The sequence below is a fragment of the Brienomyrus brachyistius genome, unplaced genomic scaffold, assembly GCF_023856365.1.
Source record: "Brienomyrus brachyistius isolate T26 unplaced genomic scaffold, BBRACH_0.4 scaffold33, whole genome shotgun sequence".
NCBI lineage: Eukaryota > Metazoa > Chordata > Actinopteri > Osteoglossiformes > Mormyridae > Brienomyrus > Brienomyrus brachyistius.
The window spans coordinates 2,990,812-3,015,000 of NW_026042308.1; the positions used below are offsets into that span (position 1 = coordinate 2,990,812).

Genomic DNA, 24,189 nt, shown 5'->3' on the forward strand with positions numbered 1-24,189 from the left:
AAGTGGCTTGCCCCCGCACACTCTCCCGCTGCGACATCATTACCGGTCAATTACCAAAACTGCAACAATCAAAACTAGCAGCGATCCCACCGCTGCCACCAGTGTAATAAGTCGAGCGAACTAAAACTCCTATGTCCGCTACAACTTAAGCGGGTCCACTGGTAACCACTGCCACCACCTTTCTTTATAATTTATCTGGGGAGGTCCAGACACCAAAGCCAAGAGTATAAATAGAATATTACTTTGTTTCATGTAATAGCCGGGGATCACAATCCTTCCCAGAGGGCAACACCAGACAGTAGGGGGCAATACATCACACGTGTTGACTCCACAACATCAGATCACACCACAAAATCCATAATTATAAATACACAAATCTAGTGAGGGAAAAAGCACTGCACTCCGTATATCACCCAAATTACCCCCATCAGTCTCCTTCCCCACCCTCAACAACTGTCCTACCAACCCCGGCTAAAATCAACACACAACCACACACATTCATACGAAAAAGACAGAAACCTTTAAAAGGACGGTTACTTCTAAGGGGAGAGGCAACACAGCCCCCCGTCCTTCCCCCGAAGAAGGAAGAGGCTCTACTCCCAAAGCGCACTTCGCTCCGCGGCTCCTTATCGCCCACACATCGCTAACTTCCCTACACATTCATCCCCCCACCTCACTCTTACCTACTTATCTTCGCCCGCGGCCGATCTAACATCAGCGACGGACACACCACATTTCCCCCAACATTAACCGCGGACAGCCAAGGGATTCCCCTCCCTCCCGAACCACACTGGTCCTTCCTCCACCAAACCAAACCAAACATAGAACAACCCCTCAATCTCTTCCACCCCCCTTTAAAAAGACATTCCTCCCCCCCAGCTGTAACCCATTAACAATCACAACAGATACTCCCCACAACATTCACCACACTATCCCCCCCCCCGCTACAAAAGACTCGTCCCCGAGTCAATCCATGTTAAAATCTCTTGTCCAAGCCGGAAGTCTTCTATCCCTTCTTGGCCTCTGTTGCTGTGGTTGTGGACTCTCTGCCACTCCAGCCTGGGTTTCCTGCAATGCCACCCTCTGTGGAACGGCTCCTAACTGTTGTGGGGTTATCCTCTCCATCCCCCCTGCTGAAGTCTCCGGCCCCCTTGGCATCTCCTGCAGCCTTGTCCCAGGCATTGTCCCTGTACTCTCCAGCTCCGCTCCACCACCATTGTCTGGACCAGCCCTTGGCTGTAGGAACCACCAGCTAGCAGGGGAGTAGACCTCTCGAGGTTGTTTCGTAGCCCCTACTTGCCTCCTCCACTCCTTTTGCCGTACTCCCACTCCCTGGGACCTAGGGATTTCCTCAGAAGGAGACACACAAGGTTTTAAGCGATTAACATGAATAACAGTTTCCCCTCCCCCATGTACTGGACGTATCCTATACAGTACTTCTGAGATCCGCTCCATGACTCTGAAAGGGCCCTTAAACCTCCTTTGCAACTTAGGGCACAGACCCCTCCTCCTAGCCTTATCTCGCACCCATACCAATTCGTTCTCCGTATACCACTGAGGCTGTGCTCTGAAATCATAACCCTTTTTCTGTTGTGCTGACGCCTTATTCTGATGCCTCCTCACTGCCTCTACTACAGTCTCTAAAGTTTGGGACACACCTGCCACATATTCCGACACAGGTCTAAACTTCTCCCCATGATCAAGATTTAACATTATGTCAATAGGGAGCACCATTTCACGTGCAAACAACACCTTGTACGGGGTATACCCTGTACTAGCATGCACACTACTCCGGTATGCCATCATCACATACGGCAACAACGTATCCCAATTTGACTGGTTCTGATTCACAAATAACGAAAGCATTGCCAGCAAGGTCCGATTGAACCTTTCTACCAATCCATCGGACTGGGGTGAGTAAGGGGATGTCCGTGTTTTATGAATATCCAACAGCCGGCATACCTCCTGAAAAACCCGAGACTCAAAGTTCCTCCCTTGGTCAGAATGCAGAGTGCGAGGTGTACCATACCTACATACCCACTCCTCTACTAACACTCTTGCCACTGTAATTGCCTCCTGATTTGGCAGGGAAAAAGCCTCTGTCCACTTCGAAAAATAATCTGCAACCACCAGAATATATTTATTCCCCTTCCCCGTCTCCGGGAGGGGTCCCAAAACATCTAGGGCTACCCTCTCATATGGCCTTGCTGACACTGTAGAGACCATTGGTGCCCGGGGGGCCGCCCCTACCTCCTTCCGCGATGCACACTCCATGCATTCCCGACACCAACGCCGCACATCCCCCTGCCACCCTGGCCAGAAAAACCGGTTCCGAACTTTAGCATGAACTTTCTGCACCCCCAAATGGCCGCCAGTCTTGGTATTATGCAACCAATACAATACACCAGGTACCACACCTGCAGGCACTACCAACTGTGTTGGCTGACACCCCTCAGCCCCATATGGCCTCACTACCTTCCGCACCAATATCCCTTCCCGCACTTCCAACTCATCCCACACTGGCAGGTAACGCCGCACACCCTCATGCTCTGTTGCTGCCACACGACCGTCTAACCCCCTCTGCTTCAAACTTATTAAGAGTTTAATGACCTCATCCTCTTGCTGCGCCTCCGTTAACTCAAATGAATCCCCCCACACATTCACCACCCCTGGGGATATGGTCTGGAGGGCACAAACCTGGGGCTCTACCTCACACCCCCCAAACGCCGGCACCCGCGACATTGCATCTGCATTAGCATGCAGCTTACCTGCTCTATGTACAATTATGTATTGGAAATTAGCCAACTGCTCCATCCACCGGGCCAACTGGCCCTCCACCCCCTGAAAGTTGTGTAGCCACCGCAGCGAGTTGTGATCTGTGCGCAACACAAATTCATGGCCCAGTAGATAGTGTCTAAAATACCTCATAAATGTGACCATGCTCAACAATTCCTTTCTCGTAGTGGCATATTTTCGCTCTGCCTTAGTCAAAGCACGACTGGCATATGCCACCACTCGCTCACCCCCCTCCATCTCTTGTGATAACACCGCTCCTATGCCCAGATCACTAGCATCGGTGTCCAACACAAACCTCTTCTCAGGGTCAGGGTACACTAACACTGGAGCGCTTACTAGACATTCCTTCAGCTTCAAAAAAGCTTTATCACACTCAGCATTCCAACTAAACTTCCGGCCCTTCTCAGTTAGCTGGTGGAGAGGGTGTGCCATCTCAGCAAACCCCTGGATAAACCTCCGATAGTATGAGGCTAAACCCACAAAACTACGCACTTCTGTCTGGTTCTTTGGTACTGGCCACTCCCTTACAACCTTAACCTTTGCAGGATCCACCCTAACCCCTTCAGCAGAAATTACATGCCCCAAATACTGTACCCGTTTAGCAAACAGGTTGCACTTAATGGGCTTTACCTTCAAATTTGCCCCCTCCAATTTACCCAATACCTCATCCAGCCGCTGAAGATGTTCCTCAAAAGACCGGCCAAACACAATAATGTCGTCCAAATAGACCAAACATGTTGACCACTGTAAATCAGCCAGCACAAGATCCATGAGGCGTTGGAAAGTTGACGGTGCATTACACAATCCAAAACTCAAGACGTTAAATTCATATAACCCCTGTCGGGTAATAAAAGCAGTTTTGGGCTTATCCTTTGGATCAATCTCCACCTGCCAATACCCACTAACCAGATCAAGAGTTGAAAACCAAGATGCATTAGCCAGACTATCCAATGCATCATCAATGCGTGGCAACGGGTACGCATCCTTGCGAGTAACCTCATTTAATTTACGATAATCCACACAAAAGCGCAACCCCCCATCCTTCTTCCGAACAGGCACAATAGGTGCTGCCCATGGGCTGCATGAAGGCTGAATAACTTCAGCCTCCAGCATCTGTTTCAAACACCTATCTATTTCCCCCTGTAACTGCAGAGGAACCCGCCGAGATGACACTTTTACGGGCCGAGCATCACCTGTATCAATTACATGGGTTGCCAGCTGGGTCCTACCCAAATCATCCTCACCAGTACTAAACACCGCGGCATGTTGATACAACATTTCCTGAGCTGCCTCTGCCTCACCAGCACTAAGACCCTTTCTATCAAGGCCAAGCTGACAAAAGAGCTCAGCCCCAGTCCACTGCTGCCCAGGCCCTTTTTCCTGACCATGAGTTGCTGCCCTGCCCACCTCAATATCAGTCACCAGCGAACCCACTTTCATCCCCCTATAAAGTTTACGCTCCTCTTCAGTCACATTAATCACCCTAATTGGAACAACACCTCTGTCTGCACGACACACCACCCGCGCCACCAAAACATCACACTGGCCCGCTAATGATGCTGCCGGCTCTACCATACCCACTACAGGGCTGTCAGCGATCATTTTAACAGTCCCAGGGATTATAATCTCACTGCGAGGGGGGACCATCACATCGGCACTCAACATAACCACCTGGGGCCGGTCGCTAATGCCTTGAGTCACCAAGGGTACCTTCTTGCCCATCACTTGGCAACACTGTCCCTTCAAATCTATTATGGCTCCATACTTCAGAAGGAAGTCATTACCCAACAATGACTCACGCATATCCGTGTCCACCACTAAAAACTCAACCCCCAATGCCAACGCTTCAAACTGACACACAGTGTGCCACTTACCCAGGATTTTCAATTCCTCACCATTAGCTACAACCACCCTGCCTATATACGGATCCAACTGTCCTACACCGCGAGTAACAGACTCCCAAAAATGCCTCGGCACTACAGAGACCTGTGCCCCAGTATCCACCAACAGGGTAGCATCTGCCCCTCCCACAATAGCACTCACATACAACCCTTTTCCACACAAACTAACCACAAAAGGTCCTCCAGACACCAGGCCTTCCTCCATCTGAGCGGGCACACGGCCTACCGTGCCCGCCCTCTGGAGTTTCCCGTCACATACGGGCAGTCTTTTCGCAAGTGTCTATCACACCCACACTCCCAACACACCATATGCTCCCTTCGGGCTGACACCTGGGGTCCAGATGAAACCACTGGCGGTGATATAGATGCACTACCACCAGACTGGGACAAAGACCCACCAGCTTTCAATGCCCTAACCTCAGCCCGCAATGCCTGCACTTCCTGCCGTAAGCCTTCTACCACCCCCAACAGCGTCTCAGCCTGATCTTTATCCCACCCAGACCCACTCACACCACAAACCTGGGCCACCGGGGGACCTGAATAGCCTTCCAAACGCCTTATAGACTCCATCTCTGAGGCCAGATTGATGGCATCTTCTAGAGTGGAGGGCTTAGCACTGCGCAACTGAATACGCAACTCACCAGACCCCACATGTACAACAAAATGATCACGAGCTAACATATCCTGTGTGGCATAATCGACTAAAGGGTAAGCACGCACAACCAAACGCCTAAGGGCAGTACCAAACTCCCGAGCCGACTCATTTGGCAGCCGGATACGAGAGGCAAACTCTGCCCGATGCCAGTCAGCACTCCCACTAGGCTCTAAGCACGCCTGCAGGGCTTGTTTCAATGCCGCATAACTTGCACGAGCCTGTGGAGGTAACCCCCCATAAATTTCTCTCGCTTTACCAGACAACAGTAAGGACAGGAACTTTAACTTAATCCCGTCATCCCACATATTTACTACCGCAGCCATCTCAAATTGTTCAAGCCAGTCTGACCATTCTCTATTTACGCCCGTAAACGTATCGGGCATAAAAACCGGACGACTTACAACACGCGCTGCCGCACCAGGAATCTCTTGCTGATCATCTTGCGAAGATGCCAGTGAGGAAGTGGCTTGCCCCCGCACACTCTCCCGCTGCGACATCATTACCGGTCAATTACCAAAACTGCAACAATCAAAACTAGCAGCGATCCCACCGCTGCCACCAGTGTAATAAGTCGAGCGAACTAAAACTCCTATGTCCGCTACAACTTAAGCGGGTCCACTGGTAACCACTGCCACCACCTTTCTTTATAATTTATCTGGGGAGGTCCAGACACCAAAGCCAAGAGTATAAATAGAATATTACTTTGTTTCATGTAATAGCCGGGGATCACAATCCTTCCCAGAGGGCAACACCAGACAGTAGGGGGCAATACATCACACGTGTTGACTCCACAACATCAGATCACACCACAAAATCCATAATTATAAATACACAAATCTAGTGAGGGAAAAAGCACTGCACTCCGTATATCACCCAAATCACCCCCATCAGTCTCCTTCCCCACCCTCAACAACTGTACTACCAACCCCAGCTAAAATCAACACACAACCGCACACATTCATACGAAAAAGACAGAAACCTTTAAAAGGACGGTTACTTCTAAGGGGAGAGGCAACACAGCCCCCCGTCCTTCCCCCGAAGAAGGAAGAGGCTCTACTCCCAAAGCGCACTTCGCTCCGCGGCTCCTTATCGCCCACACATCGCTAACTTCCCTACACATTCATCCCCCCACCTCACTCTTACCTACTTATCTTCGCCCGCGGCCGATCTAATATCAGCGACGGACACACCACATTTCCCCCAACATTAACCGCGGACAGCCAAGGGATTCCCCTCCCTCCCGAACCACACTGGTCCTTTCTCCACCAAACCAAACCAAACATAGAACAACCCCTCAATCTATTCCACCCCCCTTTAAAAAGACATTCATCCCCCCCAGCTGTAACCCATTAACAATCACAACAGATACTCCCCACAACATTCACCACAAGCCTTTCATATCCTCATAACGAGCGAGTCCTGTTATACAAAGTCCACCATGTTCCTACAGCAGTATAAAACAACTATTGATGGGTTTAAATGAAATGTCTAAGTAAAATTAATTTTGCTAACCTAATATGCCACCTAAAGCACAACTATTTACAGTATACAATTTTCTACTCAGTATTTACTTTATTTTGCTGCTTTTGATATTACATTTAACTTAATTGAGCAGTCAACCAAATGGAAAGCCCCTAATGCAAGTCAAATCAGTCACTTTTATTACTCAATAAGTGTTTTTTTTTTTAATAAATGTTATTAAAATAAAGCATATGGTTTTATCAACAGGAACCAGAACAGCACATCAGCGGGTTGTTATTGTGTCAAGCCAGGATAGGCTGCAGGATAAGCCAGTGGTGTGTAATTTGATTTGTCCAACGTTCAACATTAGCTTCATATAGGTACGTATGAATCTATATGTAGATTTGCAGAATATTGTATCGCTTATGTGTTTCCTTATTCTTAACTGCATAACATAGCATATAATTGTGGTTAAATGTTTTGTGGTTTTAATATCACAAATTGTTTTTCATTTACAGGTCTAGAGAGGACAGGTTTCTAGGCACGTGTCATCAGGGAAAAACAGTAGGCCTCATATTAAAAGGATATGGCCATGCAAAAACTGCAATTTTAGGACATCAAAGTGTTTAGAGCTATTAAGGCATTATACATTGGAACATTTACATGCTGGTCAGGGCGGGCACTACCCTGTTTGTACACAGACTGTCCTTGTTCATTTAAAAGTTGGGGTGCACTTCGCACCCATTTGTCTAGAGATCATACACAGACTGAACAGACAGGGCAGATTGTTTCCTTTTCATGTCATGTATGTAATTCGTGTAGTTTTCACACAGAGGCGCAATATTTTGAACATCTTGGATCTGAAAAAGTATGAAACTGTTCATTGTGTTTTTAAAGATTGTAACTACAGTACTAATGCATATTCAACTTTTGCAGGGTTAACGATCTTCCACCACATCCAAGTGGTGAAACTAATGACACACTGGAAATGGAGAGACAGGAGCTTCTTAACGAGGTAAAGAAGAACAACCGTAGGGTGATTCAACAAAAAATGGCCAAAACATTCTCCTATTGAAGGCTTGAGGTTGTGAGTGGCAGTCCAGGAGCCGATGACTGCAAAGAGAGATGGCCTGCTTTTTTTGTGAAGCTGAGGTAAATACATTTTTAAAAAGTTGTGTAGGCCAGTTACAATTTTAGAATGATATATTATGAACTAGGGGTGGCATGGTGGTGCAGTGGTTAGCACTGTTGCCTCATACCTCTGGGACCCGGGTTCGAGTCTCCGCCTGGGTCACATGTGTGTGGAGTTTGCATGTTCTTCCCATGTCGTCGTGGGGTTTCCTCTGGGTACTCCGGTTTCCCCCCATAGTCCAAAAACATGCTGAGGCTAATTGGAGTTGCTAAAATTGCTCGTAGGTGTGCATGTGTGCGTGAATGGTGTGTGAGTGTGCCCTGCGATGGGCTGGCCCCCCATCCTGGGTTGTTCCCTGCCTCGTGCCCATTGCTTCCGGGATAGGCTCCGGAACCCCCCGCGACCCAGTAGGATAAGCGGTTTGGAAAATGGATGGATGGATATTATGAACTACTGTTATATAATATATACTAGAAATGTACTTGTTTCCCAGTTACAACTGTAGACCAAATTACTCTTTTGAGCATCATATGTGCACCTTTATGCAGAATTTACCCTTCCTTTACTTCGCATCAGACTATTTGGCCTGGTTCCTAATGTGTGTGTGTGAGATTGAGTGAGTGTGTGAGAGCGAGTGAGTGTGTGTGAGAGCGAGAGAGTGAGTGTGTGTGAGAGAGAAAGTGATGAGTGTGTATTTGACCTGGTTCTTAATTTTGTACTTTTGAATCTTTTGTCAATTCAGGTCAAGGAGGAATTTAGAAGAATAACAACAGTTTCCCTGGAGCAGAGGTTCATGTTTAAACTTGAGCACTACACACCAAAACTTACTGCCCTGATGAAGGCCAAGGGAGGTGTCATGGGGACCAAGCTGAGGCCCATCCTGGACAAACTGAGCCAGGTAAGTTTGTTCAAAATTTGGCTGTTTATATTTTTATGAACAGAGAAGAACCTGTTGTCTCTCTCTCAAACACACATGGAGCAAGAGCGATGTTTGAAAAGATGACGTGCAGGGGCAGAGAAGCTATAGAGCGCAAAGATTCATGCTTTATATGCGGTATGTCCACATGCATAGCACAAGCCCTTACACTCTGTAAACTTTAGCTTTTCACATGCAGAAATCACTGCTCTTTGCACATGTCTGCTCTCAGTTGACTGTTCATTGCATGTAAATAGTTGTTTAGTGTTGACATCATAAATTGTCCACAGAACCAAAGACTTGAGGTCAGACGTGAAGCTGTTATCTGTAGCCTTGTAGACTCAATTCCTACAAAATTCTTCAAGGAAATTGCACCGCAGATTAGCACCACCCTGTTAAATGTGTTAAATTCTTCTCTTAGGCTTGGATATGTTCCAAAACCTTTGAAAATGGCTGTCATTAGACCCGTCCTAAAGAAACCAAATCTTGAACCCAGTGTTTTAGGAAACTATAGACCTATCTCAAATCTTCCTTTCATTTCAAAGATCATGGAAAAGGTGGTAGTTCGTCAGTTGTCCTCTTTCCTACAAAAATAATGCCAATGAATTATATCAGTCTGGCTTTAGACCAAACCATAGCACAGAAACTGCTCTAGTCAAAGTAATGAATGATTTACTTGTGGCTTCTGACCGTGGCTGTGTATCTGTGTAGCTGATATTGCTAGAACCCTCATGTTCAACTCAAATATCTGTGCAACTCGTAGACAATCTGAGTCCTGAGAACCCAATTTTAATAGTTTTATTAATATATATTTTTTTTAATTTGCGAATACAAACATTGTCGTCTTCACTGCAAAATGTCATCCATTATGTGTAATGTAATGCATTTTTTTTACCACTGGATGTCGACAGAGACCATGGAAAGTCAGTGCGTCACCTAGCGGTAATTACAATTTTTTTTTCAGGCAATATAAAAAAATTGTAAATATTTAAAATGTAATGACTTGTGCTTTTTATGAATTTGGATCTCTTTAGAGCAAACATGTTCAAGTGGCAACGCTCTAACTGCGCAAGCCCCTCAAAGTGCCTTATGCTCCCCGCTTCCCATTCATTTCAATGGGCTTTCCCGACATATGGGTAATTGTTTATTCCAAAGCCTCGAAAACTCCCTGAACTGTAATTTTTCATGCGAAATGCGTAATTTGTTGTATAAATTAAGCTGACTTATAAAACACTGTTTATTAAAAGAAAATAGAGCATGCTATTATATCTTTGGTTGCCTTTTGCCGTCTTTCTGCTCAGTAACCCTGGTCCTTCCTTGCTGTGAAGCTATTTTTAGTACCTGTTGCTATCTCACCATTTGGTCACTAACAAAAGATGAGACAAAGCCGACCCAACCACCCAGACAGGCAGGCACCCAGAGTAATTACTGCCATAAATTACTGTGTACGGGGAGGCCTCCAAGGGAGGTGGGGGGGTGATCGTCACTGTAATTGGTCCTACCTTGTTGCCAAGCCATTTGAAAAACAAAGAAGCGTGTTTATGCTGGAGCGAACCCTGAGGAGAGGGTTACTTGGAGTTCAAACATGGCAGGATACAGTGCTCAGGAGGTCGTCGATTTTGTTACGGGTCTGGAAACCAGCAGCTCGGAGGAGGACAGTACACAGCCCAGCAGTATAACACATGAGGTGTGCGTCCAGGACGAGATCTTTGCGTCCCGCAATAGCGACATTTCCTGGACAAGCAGAGCAGAAGATCGTGCAGGAGGCAGACTGCCAGCACGACATATCCTGAGGACACCTCCAGGACCAACGAGGCTGTGCAGGGGACATTCTTTCTGCCTTCAAGGCATTCATGCCAAGACGAGTAGAAAGAATCATTGTCACTATGACAAACTTAGAAGGGAGAAAGCAGTTTTCCAGCAGCTGGGTGGAACTGACCTCCATAGAATTTTATGCCTTCCTCGGCGTCTGCATTCTCGCAGGCGTCTTCAAATGAAAAGGAGAGTCAATCGCTAGCCTTTGGGACTTGAACGTTGGGAGACCAATCTTCCCAGCGATCATGAACAGGGTGCGGTTCGGGCAGCTGACATCGGCCCTCAGATTTGACGACAAAAGATCACGGCAAGCAAGACGGACGACGGACAGGCTTGCACCCATCAGAGACATCTGGGACCTGTGGTCAGCAAATCTCCCTGTCATGTATAATCTCGGCCACGACTTGACAATGGACGAGCGCCAGGTACCATTCAAAGGTACGTAAAATGCGTTATTACTGCTCTACAGTTATATACATTGTTATAAGTTTTTAGTTCAAATATAGATCTCATGTTCATTAGCAATGAATCGTAATGTATCATTTATTTTGACCAGTTACCTTGTTCATGATTTGTACCTGAGTAATTACTAAATTACTTAGGAATTAGATTGTAATGGGTTACTAAAAATGTATACGTTGTATCCGATTGCTTCATATGACATCAAATTGGTATTCCCTAGATGCGTTCTTGCAGGACGCTGCTCCTTCAGGCAATATATGCCTGGCAAGCCCGGGAGGTACGGACTGAAACTCTGGGTGCTGTGCGACACCAGGACAAGCTACTGCTGGCGAGTGAAGCTGTACACGTGAAAGCCTCCGGGGGAGGCACGGGAGGTCGACGTGGCGAAAAATGTGGTGCTGGAACTGTCTGAGGGGCTGAGGGGGCACAACATTACTTTTGATAATTTCTTTACCTCCTTCAGTCTGGGACAGGAGCTCCTCCAGCGTCACCTTACGATGGTAGGCACTGTGCGCCGAAATCGTCCAGAGCTGCCGCCTGCTCTGCTAACAACTAGGGGCAGGCGGCTACACTCCTCCAAATTTGCATTTTCCCAAAATACGACACTCGTGACTTACATCCCCAAAAACAACAAAAACATGCTTCTAATGAGCACGTTCCGCAATAAGCCAAACATCACCCAACGGCAAGACAGAAAGCTGGAAATCATAATTGATTATAACAAAACTAAGAGGGGGGGGGTTGACACCATGGATCAGCTAATTTCCAATTATTCATGCAAAAGGAAAACCGCTCGCTGGCCCCTTGCATTATTTTATAACATTCTGGACATTTCGGCGCACGATGGCTACATCGTGTGGAAGGAGCTCAATCCCGGATGGAAGGCACGACTGAAACAGAGATGCAGGCTGTTCCTGCAGGAGCTGGGCGAAGCCCTAATCGGTCCCACTGTTCCGCAACAAATGCATCTTCCTCGAGGGTCCCATGCTGCTGCAACGGTGAGAGCAATCAGGGACGCCCAGATCAGCCAGGCCCACCCCTCAGACGTCCAGCCCACCCAATCCCAACCCAGTGCAGTCCCACCTCCCCTGGAAGAGAAATCCAAAAGGAAGAGGGTGCAGCCTGTGCCATTATTCTACTGACCGTAAAGCGAACGCGCAGTGTTGCAAGTGTGGGGCACAAGTGTGCAAGGAGCATTATGACATTGTCTGTAAAAAATGCTAAATATAAACTGTAAATATAACTGTAAATAGTTTAGTTCTTTATTATTTATAGTGTATAGTGTAGTTGTTTGCCGCACTTGTTTGTGTTCTGTGTTCCCGTGTGTTCCTCTTTTCCTGTTTTACCAGCAGTTATCTCATCACTTTTATGTAACCATACTTGTGTTCTGTGTTCCCGTTTTACCCACAATTGTGTGTTCTCTAAAGTTCTGTAATTCTTTTTTTGTTTTTTAAACTTTGTTATTTCACAAGGTTCATGTCTTTTGATAAAGTTTCATCCCTTTAGTACTGGCTGGCCCATTGCCTTCATTATTGATTAGGATTCAGGTGAAGTGAATGCTGGGACCCAGATTGTGTGTAAACATTTTGCTCATTTATAAACATTTATAAATTCTGCTGTTTATTACTAGCTAGCATTTTTTCTAGCGTTCATACCTTTAGCCCCATCCCTTTTGCACTGCCTGGCCATTTGGCCATTTGGAGCTGCAAATACAAAAAACACATGCAACTTCTAAAACATGCCGCAAATACAGAAAACACATGCAACTTCTAAAATGCATTACATTTGAAAGTTAAAAACGCGCTGCAAATACAAAAAACACATGCAACTTCTAAAACATGCTGCAAATACAGAAAACACATGCAACTTCTAAAATGCACTCCATTTGAAAATTAAAAACGTGCTGCAAATACAAAAAACACATGCAACTTCTAAAACGTACTGCAAATACAGAAAACACATGCAACTTTTAAAATGCGCTGCAAATACAGAAAACACGTGCAACTTCTAAAACGCGCTGCAAATACAGAAAACATGCAACTTCTAAAACGCGCTGCAAATACAGAAAACACATGCAACTTGTAAAACGCACTGCAAATACAGAAAACACATGAAACTTCTAAAACACGCTGCTAATACAGAAAACACATGCAACTTCTAAAATACACTCCATTTGAAAGTTAAAAACGCGCTGCAAATACAAAAAACACATGCAACTTCTAAAATGCGCTGCAAATACAGAAAACACAAGCAACTTCTAAAACACGCTGCAAATACAGAAAACATGCAACTTCTAAAACGTGCTGCAAATACAGAAAACACATGCAACTTCTAAAACGTGCTGCAAATACAGAAAATACATGCAACTTTTAAAACACGCTGCAAATACAGAAAACATGCAACTTCTAAAACGTGCTGCAAATACAGAAAACATGCAACTTCTAAAATGCGCTGCAAATACAGAAAACACAAGCAACTTCTAAAACACGTTGCAAATACAGAAAACATGCAACTTCTAAAATGCGCTGCAAATACAGAAAACACAAGCAACTTCTAAAACACGTTGCAAATACAGAAAACATGCAACTTCTAAAACGTGCTGCAAATACAGAAAACACATGCAACTTCTAAAACGCGTTGCAAGTAGCCACAACACAACCAAATGGAGCCAAAAGACAACAGAAGTGTTTGCGGAGGACGCTTTTTTACGCCGTACTCTTCGAAGGAACCACTGGCGATAATTTACAGGTCAAAGGTTCTCTTATACTGACTGTTAAAACAGAAGCTGTGTGGTAAATGGTAAAGGTGATGCGTATGACTGTTTTAAAAGTTGCATGTGTTTTCTGTATTTGCAGCACGTTTTAGAAGTTGCATGTGTTTTCTGTATTTGCAGCACGTTTTAGAAGTTGCATGTTTTCTGTATTTGCAGCGTGTTTTAGAACTGCCGTAGTGTAAGCTAGAATTGCTAGTCAGCTTAATCATAAAACAGCAGCCAATGATTGATTACTCTGCATAGATTTTTCTTGAACAATGCAGTTTTCACGATTAAAAGCAAAGTTTTGATATTTAAAACATTATTTTATACAGCCAAAGTAGACTTTGTGAGTTAAAGCAGCTTTCACTCTGTTTTATCAGATCATGTTTTTGCCATTTTGTGGTTCTGCTTTGCAGAATATCCCAACATTTTGTGGCTCCTTTCTACAAACCGCACATGCTATTGGTACGTTTAACTTAAATTTATTTTGCTTAGTCATATATACTTTAATATTATTTGCTCACCTTGATTAATTAAGGAGTTTAACACAATCCTTAAAACTCCAAAATAAAAGACAAGTCATTCCATAATTATCAAAAGTATCAGCATCCAAAGGTAAAATTAAATGTTTGGCTTGGGAAGTCCTGACATTGTCTTTTCTCAGATTTTAGTTAATGTATTAGCTTGATTTCTGTTAATCAGGCTACCCGCAGTCATGGAAAACCTGGAAAAGTTTTGGAATTTTGAAAAAAAAAATTCCAGGCCCTGAATAAGTTTTGGAATTCTTGGATAGAGAGAAAAAGTTTTGGAAAAGTTTTGGAAACTAGCCTTGTTAATTTTGTATTCTGCCAGGATTGGGGGAACCTGCTTAATGTATCAGCTTTATGTCTGAGCATCAAGACTAATTACCCAGTTCAGGCTCATACAGTCATTTGTCTCATTTCTCAGGTCAAGGACTTATGTCTGACGTATCCTCAGAAGATGAACTTATTAACAAGTATTTCAAAGATTACTTTCTGTAGATGAAATACCACTGAATATAATCGACTATCACTTTATCCTCATCTTCCAGAGTCTTCGTGAAATAAAAACATGCAGCTGTTTGGATCATGCTGGAGGGCCTGTTAATACATCTCTGCAGCTCACTCAAGGATGTTGCACTGGAAATCTAGACCATAAAGCTTACATTGAAGTGTATTTATATACTGGTACAGCAAACTTTATCAATAATTCTAACTTTATATTTTAATAACACATTACTCAATGCCCTTTTACCATAATTTTCATCCATCCATTTTCCAAACCACTTACCCTACTGGGTCGCGGGGGGTCCGGAGCCTATCCCGGAAGCAATGGGTACGAGGCAGGGAACAACCCAGGATGGGGGGCCAGCCCATTGCAGGGCACACTCACACACCATTCACGCACTCCTACGGGCAATTTAGCAAGTCCAATTAGCCTCAGCATGTTTTTGGACTGTGGGGGGAAACCGGCGTACCCGGAGGAAACCCCACGACGACATGGGGAGAACATGCAAACTCCACACACATGTAATCCAGGCGGAGACTCGAACCCAGGTCCCAGAGGTGTGAGGCAACAGTGCTAACCACTGCACCACCATGCCGCCCCTTTACCATAATTTAAATTGATAAAACATGTATATTAAACCAGATTAGTCTATTTATGCTTCATTGTTTATATGAAATTTCATGCTACCTCACGAAGAGCATTCCTCACTTCTTCATCAGGTATGTCCTCAACAGGAACATCAATTGACTTCATTTACCAGTGAGATACTGAAGAGGTTTGCTGAAAGACACCTAGGCCCAGGGCCACCACGGACACTGCAATCATCCTTCCTATATGGAAGTATTCATCTTGTGCTGCAGCTAAATATATTATTACAGTGTTACTGTCATGACCTGCTCGTCAGCTCCTCATGTGTGCCATGCCCCCTGCTTACCCACGTGTGTTTCCTGGATCGTACCCAGCTGTGTCTGTTTACTTTTGATTAGTCCTGTGTATTTAAGTCCTGGTCTCCCCGGTTTCCCTTGTCCGTCATTGATGTTGTCGATGCCTATGTCCCGTCCTGCCTGTGCCTTCATTAAATCCCCGTATACCCCGTACTCCATTTGCCTTGCCTGCTTCTTGCCCGCACGATCGCCCGTCTGCACCTTCCCGATCGTGACAGTTACTTACTCACTGTTGAATGCAGGATATTTTGCATGGTCTCTGCCTTCAAAGACTCTTATTGTTCTTATGGACTCCATTAACAACGTAAGAAACTCACATTTTGGCCCCTCGGTGTCCGCAGCCTCTTCTATCTGTCCAATATCATCTGAGAATTTTAGCAGCATGTCATAAGTTGGATAATATGAAGATCATTTAAAGCCTCGTCTAGCTCCATCCCAGACATTAGCTCTATTAATACTGAATCTGTTGCATGAGGTTCCGCCTGTCTTCCCAGACAGATTGGACACCACATCTGCAGCTGTCAGTCCCAAACGGTAAATGAAGCAGCCAAGGCATCAGTCCACACATTTTCATCACAAAATCACCCTAAATAAAATGACTGCTATGGCTGGTTATCAGGGTAACACGGAACAGTGCTTGTATACATGTCCCTATGCACCTTACAAAAGTTATAAGCCTTTAATATTTGGTTATTTTGTTTTCAGAGGTCATTTAGCAAGAGGTAATACTAATGATTATTAATGTATTCAGATGGGTTCAGTATGTCTCCTAATCATGTAATACCTGATTTCCTCTTTTGAATCCATGATTTCCTCAGATTCTGAGCTGCTATCAATCACAATTGGTGCACAGACATTGACGTACTCACTGTGAAAAAAGAGATGAGTTTCAGTCTATCAAATGTAGCACATTTCAGGAGCAAAATTAAATTCATTTATTACGTACAGAAGTTGCTTGGTGTGAGCTGCTGGGCTGAGTCGGCCATCTCTTGGGCTTTTGCTACTGTCTTTATTGCACAGACAATACAAGAATGAGCATTAAAACATCTACTTAAATACAAAACTAAAGTATCAGGATGGGGTTTTTATCACAGAATGCTGTGTACGTCTTGGCTGGATGACTGGGATGTTGTGGCTGACCTAAAAAATGTAAATGTCGGTTAAGTCATAAAAAAAAAATGCTTTGACAATCTAACATTCTGCACAACCTAATATGTAATATTATAATATATAACCTTACCAGTCTTCTCTTTGAGGTGTACGACTCAGAGCTGTAAAGAAAACCAGAAGATCAAAGACCAAAGTAAAATTATAATTAATAATAAATGTAATAACTCAAACCGTACTACATGCCCTTGTATTTGAACATGCATCCTGAGAAAATGTAATGCACTGTAACAATGCTGTACGAGTGGCAAAGTTTAAATTGAATTTACTTGAAACGGACAAACCAAAGTGTCCGACAGACCGGATGCACAGGTGGGCATCCTGACAATTACGGCATCATCCTCATCATCAGAACTTGTAATGTCTTTATCACTTATTACATTTTTAAATTGTGGGAAACATAATTGCTACTTCCAAAATAACACCATTACTAAATCACTAATAAACAGCTTCAAAGTAGTTCTAGTCCATTTACAAAAAAAATTAAAAAATCAATAAAACTATGTAAGAAAACACTGTGCCTCTTTTTATTATAAGGCATTGCCATGACTTACCTATAGATAAGAAGGTTTCCAGGAGACAGATACACAGTGTGATGCGCTGCTATGCTTTTTTCAATAGCCTCTTTGTACCGCTCAGTTGTAAATGGTGTTTCTGTTCCAGGTATATTTCTGACCCCTGTCCCATCAGCGTAGAGCAGGTCATACTCCCATCCTCCAGGTCCTGATTGAAATCCTTCATTGTCTTCAACGCAGCAGACAAGAACTGCTCATATGACCAATTAATGTCAACAATTAGAGGCAGAGTTTCCCTCTCACTGGTTCCCTCTCAAATTACATCCTGTCTTGTTCATGACTCCAACATTAATCTAGGGTAGAAAAACAAAATGCCATAAAAGGTTTAGTTAGTAAGAATGCTACAATCGTCCTTAGGAATAATATGTAATATAATTATTATTAATATTATATGTAAGCCAGTATACCTTTACTGTTATTTTTGCATCTTTGGTGGGTCGCTTAATGAAAAACGTCATGTGTTTTCTGTATTTACAGCGCGTCTTGAACTTTCAAATGCAGCGCGTTTTAGAAATTGCATGTGTTTTCTGTATTTGCAGTGCGTTTTAGAAGTTGCATGTGTTTTCTGTATTTGCAGCGCCTTTTTAACTTTCAAATGCAGTGCGTTTTAGAAGTTGCATGTTTTTTGTATTTGCAGTGTATTTTAAACTTTCAAATGTAGCACGTTTTAGAAGTTGCATGCGTTTTTTGTATTTGCAGCGTGTTTTAGAAGTTGCGTGTTTTTTGTATTTCCAGCGCGTTTTTAACTTTCAAATGCAACGCGTTTTAGAAGTTGTATGTGTTTTTTTTATTTGCAGCATGATTTAGAAGTTGCATGTGTTTTTTGTATTTGCAGCACGTTTTTAACTTTCAAATGCAACGCGTTTTAGAAGTTGTATGTGTTTTTTGTATTTGCAGCACGTTTTAGAAGTTGCATGTGTTTTTTTTTATTTGCAGCATGATTTAGAAGTTGCATGTGTTTTTTGTATTTGCAGCACGTTTTTAACTTTCAAATGCAATGCGTTTTAGAAGTTGTATGTGTTTTTTGTATTTGCAGCACGTTTTAGAAGTTGCATGTGTTTTTTTTATTTGCAGCATGATTTAGAAGTTGCATGTGTTTTTTGTATTTGCAGCACGTTTTTAACTTTCAAATGCAACGCGTTTTAGAAGTTGTATGTGTTTTTTGTATTTGCAGCACGTTTTAGAAGTTGCGTGTGTTTTTTGTATTTGCAGCATGATTTAGAAGTTGCGTGTGTTTTTTGTATTTGCAGCATGATTTAGAAGTTGCGTGTGTTTTCTGTATTTCCAGCGCGTTTTTAACTTTCAAATGCAACGCGTTTTAGAAGTTGTATGTGTTTTTTGTATTTGCAGCGTGTTTTAGAAGTTGCATGTTTCCTGTATTTGCAGCGTATTTTTAACTTTCAAATGCAGCGCGTTTTAGAAGTTGCATGTGTTTTCTGTATATGCAACGTTTTTAACTTTGAATTGAGCGCTGAACTTTCTCAGCCACCGTAGTCTGACCCCAAACCACCAGAACTCAGAAACACAGTTTACTTTCTTTTTTTTCTTTTTTTTCCCCTCCACCACCCCTCCTCTGCGGAGGACTACTTTATTTCTATTTATTTATTTATTTTTATTTATTTCCTCAAGAGAGGGAGAGAGAGGGGGATAGAAGGACGACAACGGAGAAGAAGGGAAATAGAGAGAGAGAGGGAGGGAAAAGAGAGAAGATAGAAAGAGAAAAAAAAGAAAACCACAGATAATCTGCTTCAATACCTGCTGATGAGAGAAAACAACAACCAACATCTGTACGAATCACAATGAGAATGTTAAGGAGCAACAGCTGATCAAGACAGTGTGTGTCTGTGAGTACCTGTGTGTACACCTGTGTGTGTCTGTGAGTACCTGTGTGTACACCTGTATGTGTCTGCGAGTACCTGTGTGTACACCTGTATGTGTTGTGAGTACCTGTGTGTACACCTGTATGTGTCTGTGAGAACCTGTGTGTACACCTGTATGTGTCTGTGAGTACCTGTTTGTACCCCTGTGTGCACACCTGTGTATGTGAGCGCGCTGGTGTTCAAAAGGTTTCTCCATGTAAATGTCTAGTAGTGTGTGTGGGAAGCCACAGCCCCATCCCCAAGGACACGAAGCAGACACGGAGGAGGCCCAGACCCCAGACATCCAAAGGCCCCCCAGGGCATGGGAGCCCCCGGAGGACCGCCGCAGGGAGAATAGCATCCCTCACCCAGAAAAGGGCAGAGGAGAGCTCCGGAGGGAGGCCATCCGGCAGCCACAGTGCAGGAGCCCCAGGGGGCCATGGCAGCGAGCCCGCAGGCGCGGCCAGGCCCACCAGGGTAGACCAAGCCCTGGGCCCAGAGATCCAAGGGCCCCCCCACCCCCCAGCAAGGGCCCGACAGAGCCAGGAGGGCCAGATCCCGCCAGGAAGCTGCCGAGGGTGAGCCAGCACCCACCCGAGCACCCAGCCCCGGACATCGAGAACCACCAACGCACCAGCGGCCGGGGGCCCATCCACCGGCAGGGAGTGTGGCGGGGGGGAATATAGCCCGAGATGTTATTTCAGGTGGAGTCTAGGACCCAACCTGACACATGCGTATAGACAAACAGGCACACACATATACAACCATACGTTCCCACCCTCATGCAGACATAAACAAATATTTACACATTCACCCAACATTTAGACACACAGAAATGAACGCTGTACACATACTCTCACTCCCCATATATACCCCATTTTTTTCCTCTGGCGCGGAGACCAGAAGATCACCCCGGACCCCGCAGTAGCCGAGAAGCCCACCAGCCCAGACCCCGACCAGACGGCCAGCTCTTCCTCTCAGCCCCCAGCCCCAAATGGCGAACAGGGAACGGGGGTGTGAAAAGACCCCATGCCCCCCTTCGCCCGCTCAGATGTGGTGTTGGTGTGTGTTGTTCTAAAGTGCTTTTAAAACAGGTGAAGGGCATGGCACTAACCACCCCCTGCCGACCAACAGCTGGTGTTAGCTCGGCCTCTCCCCAGAGCCCTCAATGTCTGAGTGTGATTAAAATTGAGATGTGGGCCCTGGCACCAGAGGTAAGGCTGAATGAACAGACCGCCCTCCGGATGCCATTCTGTGTGCCCATCCCCAACGCCCTAAATGTATGTGTCATGAGAGAGTAAGTAATGAGAGTGTCTACGTTGTAGTGTATGAATGAGGTACAGGTGGTCGCGAGGGGACAGAGGAGGAATACCTACCCTGCATCCCAGCAACGCACCTACACCTCAAAGCCCTACATGTGTGGTGGTGTGATGAGGAGGGAAGCATTTAGGGATGGGGAGGAAAGGAATGGGGGGGGGGCAAAATACCTCCCCCCCCGGAGCCAGCTCCCCCGCTGACCCCCATAGGCACCCCCCGTTCCCCGAAATCCACCCAGGGCGGCGGGCCCAGGCCCATCCAGACCGGGGCCCAATGCAGCGGCACCACCCGGCCCCACAGAGCCCAAGGCGCCCCACCGGCACCCCAGAGGAAAAACTACCCCCACCCCAGCATTCAGTCAACTCCCATACTGCATAAGACAAAAGACATCCAGGTTGAGTCCCTCCTCCTCCTCTATTGGATTCCCCCCCCCCGCAGAGTGGACACCCCAAAAGCAGGGACCCACTGCGGACAGATGGTAAGAACCTCCCCGCCAGCCGAGGAGACCCCCAGCTCCACCGACGCGCCGAAGGCCCCCACACCAGGGCCGAGCCCCCGTGCATGCACCAACCCATACCCCGGCGACACACCTACCAGGACCCAAGCCCCCCCAGCCCAGCCGGAACCCCGGCCCGGAGGCAGAGCGCCCCCAGAACCCCAAGCCCACCCCGGATCTACCCAGGAGCAGCACGGCCACCAGGCCGGTAACCTACGTCCGCCGGCACAGGCTCCCCCAGCAGCGCCGCCTGCAGCCGCCAGAAGGACCCCACCCAAGAGCCACCAAAGCCCCATCCAGGCCAGGACCGCAGTCCCAGCGCCGAACCCCCCCAGCAACCCACCCCCAGGGAACCCCCAGACGCCCCAAGCCAATATGCCCCCCCCATGCCAACGACACCGACCAAAGCAGGACAAAACCCTGACCCCCCCCCCCCCACTAGGTGATGGAGCTGATCAAAGGAGCCCAGAGAGATTGATCTAATGTAGCGGCAGAAGCTGTATCAAGACTAATATGGTTCAACAAACTGTCTCTATATTGGTTGATATTAAGGTTATTTTTATTCTTCCAGTTCATAAGGACAGTCTTCTTAGCAATGCATAAGGCGGTGAAAGCCATGTGGGTTGTGTTAAAATCTGTAGTGACACCATCTAGGTCGCCCTACAAGCAGACTGAAGGGGATGCTGGAATGGTACATTTCAGACACTTTGATAAGTCTTCACAGATCCTGAGCCAGAACATCTGAGTAGGTGGACAGAACCAAAAAGCGTGGATGTAACTGTCAGGTGTGTCGCCTTGACAGTGTGAGCAGTTGTTAGAAGACGTAAAACCCATCCTGAACATCCGATGCCCTGTATGGTCACTCTACGCAGGATTTTGTGTTGTATGAACTGTAAACTGGGATTTCTAATCAGTTTAAAGGTTTTTAAACGTATCTTGGACCAGAAATTGTGGTCCCAGCTGACTGATAGATCTGCCTCCCATTTTCCAATAGGAAGGAATATTGATTCATCCATTTCAGAAAGTGTCCTGTATATTTTAGACAGTAATTTGGGGGTTTTCAGATTAAGGCATTCTGCCACACTTGGTGGTATTTGTAATTTGATTTGATTAAACCCTAATTTCTTTTTTACTATAGATTTAACTTGTTGATATTCTAAAAATCTATTCTTGTTAATCCCATATTGTTTCACTAATATGTCAAAGGGAATAAAGTCTATTCCTTCAAATATATGTTTCAAGTATTTAATACCTTTACAACTCCAATCTGGGAAGTTTATCATATTATTATTTAGTAGTACATCAGGGTTGTTCCAGATGGGAGTACGTTTGCATGGGATTAATGAAGACTCAGTCGCTTTTAGAAACTCCCACCACGCTGTCAGAGAAGAGCTGATACTGATGCTTTTGAAGCATTCGTGTCGTTTAATGTTTGAGCTAATGAATGGTAGATCCGAAATCTTTATATTATTGCATAGTGCTTGTTCTACGTCTAGCCAAGGCTCATCTAAGAGGGTATGTTTTAACCACCCTGAGATGTTTTGGAGCCTGTTGGCTAAGAAATAGTGGTGAAAGTTAGGCAGATCTAGTCCTCCTTTGTCCTTAGTCCTTTGCAGTGTTTTTAAGCTAATATGTGGGGGTTTATCTTTCCAGAGGAATTTAGAGATGGTGGAGTCCAGAGATCTAAACCAGTCAGGTGGTGGTTTGCTCAGGATCATTGCAAATAAATAATTAATTCTTGGCAAAACCATCATTTTCCTTGAGGCGACCCGTCCCACATGATATGGGTAGGGATATCCATCTAACCAGATCATCCTCAACTTTCTTTAAAAGTGGGATATGGTTTAGTTTAGTTAAATCTGCCAGCCTAGGTGAAATGTTAATACCTACATATTTAATATCTTCAAAGTGGGAGAATTATTCTGGAAGGAGCAATTAATTGGAGAACTGTAGATTTTAACCAATTTATCGAATAATCTGAGACTCTTGAGAAAGAGTTTATTAATGTAATTACCTCATAGAGAGTGCTTTGTTAATGCTGGAGAAAAAGTAACACATCATCCGCATAAAGACTTACCTTATGTTCTACATTCCTGCGTTTAATGCCTTTGATCACTATAGCCTGTCTAATTGCTGCTGCTAGTGGTTCAATAAAAATTGCAAATAGTGAGGGGGAGAGAGGGCATCCCTGCCTGGTGCCCCTCTTGAGACAGAAACTGGAGGATGTTTGGTCATTCGTCCTGACATATGCTGTTGGGGAACTATATAATATTTTTAACCAGTTTTTGAAAGAGTTTCCAAAACCAAATTTGCGTAAAGCTGCAAATAAAAAATTCCAGTTAACTCTATCAAATGCTTTTTCTGCATCTAGAGACAATATTGTAATTTGAAGGTTTTTATTGCATGAATAGTCTATCAGGTTAAGTAATCTTCGTGTATTTGTTGATGAGTGCCTCCCTTTTATGCAACCAGTTTGGTCAGGATGAATTATGATGATGAATTATGAATTATGAGAAATATCTTCTCTATTCTTTTTGAGACGTTAATAAGGAATATTGGACGATAGCTGGCAGGCAATGTAGGGTCTTTGCCTGGTTTTAGCAAGAGACTAATGTTAGCAGAATTCATATTTGGTGGTAGCCTATCATTTTCCTTGGTTTCCTACAACATTCTTTATAGAATTCTGCTGGAAATCCATCTGGACCTGGCGCCTTTTTATTGGGCATACCGTTCAGGGCTTCCTGGAGTTCACCTGGAGTCAGCGGAGAGTCCAGTGCCATCACTTGATTGTCTGATAATTTCAGAATGGTTATACTATCAAGAAACTGATCAATTTCGCCTTTAGATGGGTTTATCTGTGGTGGAAACACGGAGCACGACGTCGATGACGGACCTGGGGATACGTACTC

General features: G+C 44.9%; 1 protein-coding gene and 1 long non-coding RNA gene across 4 annotated transcripts in view; both read left to right on the forward strand.

Moving 5' to 3' along the window:
* LOC125721414 (NACHT, LRR and PYD domains-containing protein 12-like) overlaps positions 1–24,189 on the forward strand; it is a 269,652-nt gene that overhangs the window by 186,888 nt on the left and 58,575 nt on the right. The gene's annotated exons all lie outside the window — the stretch shown is intronic.
* Positions 7,079–8,860, forward strand: LOC125721451 (uncharacterized). The gene is made up of 3 exons (XR_007385751.1): positions 7,079–7,193; positions 7,750–7,965; positions 8,688–8,860. It is a non-coding gene; the product is annotated as an uncharacterized LOC125721451 (long non-coding RNA).